This window comes from Pinus tabuliformis, chromosome 4_1 (genome assembly GCF_031772625.1).
Source record: "Pinus tabuliformis cultivar Carrire ecotype Pingquan chromosome 4_1, CPIR1, whole genome shotgun sequence".
Taxonomy (NCBI): Eukaryota; Viridiplantae; Streptophyta; class Pinopsida; order Pinales; family Pinaceae; genus Pinus; species Pinus tabuliformis.
The window spans coordinates 652,589,101-652,593,878 of NC_142303.1; positions in this window are offsets into that span (position 1 = coordinate 652,589,101).

Genomic DNA, 4,778 nt, shown 5'->3' on the forward strand with positions numbered 1-4,778 from the left:
TATTTGTACATCCTTCAATCCTATTCCAAGTTATTCTTAAGGGGGGATGTTAGGATATTCTGACACATAGGAAATAATTAAGTATAACTTGGTCTAGTGTATAGTTAGGTAAAGTGTGTTTCTTTAGTATGTACTTTTTGTAACTTACAATCCGATGGTCACGATATGTTCTAGACATAAAGTGATCTAACTGTTCATTCTCTCCTCGTTATTACCAACACTTGATTGTGGCTTAACACCCAATTGGTTGGTGATCTCCATTTAAAGAGCATGGAGGGTCATTTGTTATGACACCGTTCATGAGAGAAGCTTATGTAAATTTTCTTTCTTTTACATTAATAAATTTCCCAAAGTGGCCACGTTGGCTCAGGCCATGGATTGTTTCCCTCTTTGAGGGTTTTGACCACCTCAAGAATATTGGTGTACTAATTTGTGATCTATTTGCGAGTGGTGTCCTTTGGTGTTCTATCAAAATAACTTACCCTATAAATTCCTACACTTTTCAAACTTGATATGTCAAAAGCATTTAAAAAAATGAGTTGCCATTTAATTTTTCACATGCTCACAGCTTTTGGGTTTTCAGAAACATTGATTCATTGGTTATTTCTATCATTTCCAAATAATCTTCCCCATCCTTGTTAATGGGTATCTCTCTCCTAATTTTGTCCCGTCGAGGGGTTTTAGGAAGGGAGACCCCATTTCCCCTTACATATATCTCCTCATGGCTAAAGGGTTGGGCAGATCTATGAACTCAACTCTATATATTGGCAAGCTAAAAGGTCTTCCTCTTGGTTCCCAATATTTCATCGTCGCATTAGCAGTTTTTGGATGATACTTTTATTTTTGGCATCCCCACTATCAAAGAAGCGACTACCCCAAAAAACATCCTTCAATATTTATCTAATTCTTTTGGAACCTCCATTAACATGGAAAATCTCAAATATTCTTTTTTAATACACAGTTAACTATTCAAATTCACATATCTCATTTTCTTGGTTTTAAAAGGAGTTCTCTTCCATCCAAATACTTGGGAGTGCCTCTAACTAGAATTCTTCTTTATAAAAAGGTATGGGAAAATATTATTCCTAAATGTGAAGTCAAAATGTCTTGTTTGACTTTCATATCGCTCATTCTAGTTGGTCACTTGATCTTGCTCAAATATTTCCTTCAATCCCTCCCTACCTACCTTCTCTCAATGATAACAACACCCAAAGCCTCCTAAACAAGATCAAATATATTCAATGTAGCTTCCTCTAAGGGGAGCACCAAAATAAATTTAAAATGGAGTCTAGTTGCATGAGACAAAATATTTCATCCAAGAAAAGGAGGATTACTTGGTATCCACAATGCAGACATACTTAGTAGCGTCTTAAGTGATAAAACCTAGTGGAGATGGATAAAAAATCTAGAGGAATTATGGAGGAAAATTTGGAAACATAAGCTTTCCCCCAATACCCAAGCATATTAGCTCATCATTATTATAAGAAACATCAGGGTTCTCATATCTAGAATGTTGCATGTAGAAACAAACATTTTATCCAGGTGCATAGTTTCTAGGAAATGAAAAACAAGAAAAATCCATTATTATGGGATGACTCTTGGAATTAGTGAAAAAATTAAGTTAGAATGAACATATCTGCCCAACTAAAGACTCATTTATAGGGGTCAATGCTTAGTTTCACATTACTAGGACTCATCCACATGCACTTTTGAATGGTACAATTAGAATTCATGCAAGGAATGGATTAAGCTTCCATCCCAAAACAAAATCACAATTATCAGGCAAGAATTAGTAAACAGAAGAATTGTTGTAGAAGAGGGAAACAATATTTTTTGTTAGGGTTATTGTTCTTCATGGAATTTTAACCTCTTTGAATATTGTAGTCTTCTCATAAGAAACAACAATGAGGATGATCAAGGAAAATGGGATTAAATGGAATCTCAAACACTATACTAAATCACTCTTTTTATATGGCTTCTAATATCAAAAAAAAAAATTGATATGGGACAAGCTTCAAAGTCATGGTTTTCAAAGCCCCTCAATTTGTCTTCTCATTTTCCCTAATATAAAAAATTCTAATCATATTCTCAACCGTTGCGGATTCTTTGCTTCTATCTAGGACGACCTTAATATGCCCTTTCGACAGACTAACAAAATACAAAATAATGTCCTCTCCACACTATAATTTTGGCATGACTCCCCTTTTACTAATCCCATTTTCAACAGAGAATGGCAAATCATCCAAGGAGTCATCCTACGGGAGATCTAAAAGGAGTGTAAATGACGAACATTTAAGAATATCACAGTCTCTAAAGGATTTATTTGGCAAGTTATCCAAAATAAAATAAGGGAAACAATTTATTCTATTCCTTGGTCCTCCAAAAATTGAAAACGAAATCAACCTAAGAAAATCAATCTAACCAGATTGGGTCTCTTCCCCTATTCCTTATGGCTGACTCCCTCTTTCTCGATTTTATTCCCTTTCATCCCTTCCTTCTAGCCTCCCCCCTCTCCCATTAGAGGACTTCATCAAACTTAACTTCAATGGGGCCTTGAAAGGAAATCCAAGCCACAACATTTATGGTGGAGTTTTTTGTAACTTTAATTGGAAACTTATACATGTTTTGTAAGTTCCATAGGCCTCAAAACTAATAATGTTTTTGAAAATTTGACCACTAGAGCAAGGTCTCTCAATTGTTATCCACAAAAAATTTCACAAGTTCTTTATTGAAGGATATTCCAAGACCATTATTAATATCTTTCACAAAATCGAATGTGGATAATATCCTTCCAAAGTATCTCAGAGTTAGAGTTTGGAAGCTCAAATAGGTAATGCCACAAAACTCTTGGAAAATATCGCAGTTTCGCTCCTCTCACATGTTTGTAGAGAATGCAAAAAACTCATTGACAAGTTAGCCAATTTTGGTCTTAGCATAACAACTTGTCCCCTTGACTCGGATTGGAGTGAGGACGTTCCAAAATCCATTCGATCTCACTGTCATTATATAGCTACGAAGGACCTTATCCCCCAAGTAGGGTAGCTAGGAGTGAGTGTTTCCCCCACTCCCCCTACCTTGATATGATGCCAGCTCACATGAAAAGGTGGCTTTATCTCCCATTATAATTGGCACATTACATGCACTCCTATCACTTCATCAATCATAGCAGGAAGCTAGTACAAGATTAAACATCATTTAAATATTGTAGGCGGCATCATGAGGTACAAGTGGAATCAACAGGAAAATTCTATCAAATTGGTAGAGTTGGAGAAAAAAATTGATAGTATTGACCTCAAGTTGACCATTCTAACCAAGAGCTCAACCAAAATCTCCTGCTCCTTGGATGAGGGTAGTGACCAATGAGCATGGAAGCCTAAAGATTCTGACCAATAAATGTTATGACTCACCAGTTTTTTCTTGTAGTACTAGTAGTCTTTTTTGTCTTCTCATGTTGATCTATGTCAAGGTCTGACACAATTTGTATTTATAAGATGTTCTAGTTAAACGATGTCTTAAAAACCTCAAGACTTTAAACTTATGTTAGCGCTTTGATTTCCCTTTGGCCAAACCAATAGCAAAAAAATAATGGTCTATATAATTCTCATTTATTGTAACGAAAATTACCTCACTGTTGAAAAATGCAGCAAAAAAATTATCAGTTTGACTTTTCCTTGGTCAAACTAGAGAAAAATTGAATTTCCATTTCAGCATAAATCTTGGAGGTAGTTAATTGAGGTGACATGGATTTTATCACTCAGTTAACTCAGTCAATTCAATTTGGAGGCCTTGAGTTTAGATAAGCATGAGTGATTTTTAATTTGTAGCAATCTAATTCAATTAAATTGAGTTATTGTCAGTTAAACTAGTTCTAACTATTAGAGGAACGAGTGGAAGGTCAAGTTGTGTAGTGTGACTTCAGTCACACTCATTGATCATCTACTTAACTGATCAATCAGCCTAAAATAATTGTTGCATGTAGAAAATTCAAGTTACCAAGTTGAGATGGAGATTCCAAAGCAATGTAGTATTAGTTGTAGACTATTCCGATGTGTATAGGTGGTGCATGCAATCCAATATCGACGTAAAGGAATTGTTCAATTCAATTTGAGGAATTTCCTAATTAATAGGATCCTACTTCCTCAAGGAAAAACACAAGGAAATAAGAGCTTGGATGGCTTTAAAATTGGCTACGTCTTGGTCAGATCTAGTCAGTGAGACAAAGGGATAGACAATACGCTTGCAGGTTGTGCTTAGGCTTAAGAAAGCATATGTATTCATCTCTATTCTTTGGTTAATGCAATACATATAGGAATAGGTTTTGAGCAGTTTCTTCCCCAAGATAAATCTTTGTGTATGTATGATGATGCCTTTTGCATATCTATGATATGTGTTCTAGATTGTGAATTGAATTCTACAGGTCAATAGAGTAGCTTTGAGTCTTGTGATTTAGTAAATTTCATGAGAAGTTTCAAATCTACACATAATTTCTTCATGGTATTGGAGTAGGATTCACACTAGAGCAAAAATTTCGAAGTTGGTTCTTAGTAGAATTGAATTTGCAGTTTTGTGTTGCGGGATCTCTTCAAAGTTGGAAAGATGAGCTTCAACGGGTTGAGGCTAGAGTATGCTTTGGAAGGCAGCTCTAATTTCATCGCATGGAAGGATTGCATGGAGGCAGTATTGGATGACAATGGATTGTTGCAATATGTCAAGACAAACATTCCACAACCACCTTCAGTAGATGTCCAGGACCTGGCACAATGGAAGAAAGATGTGGC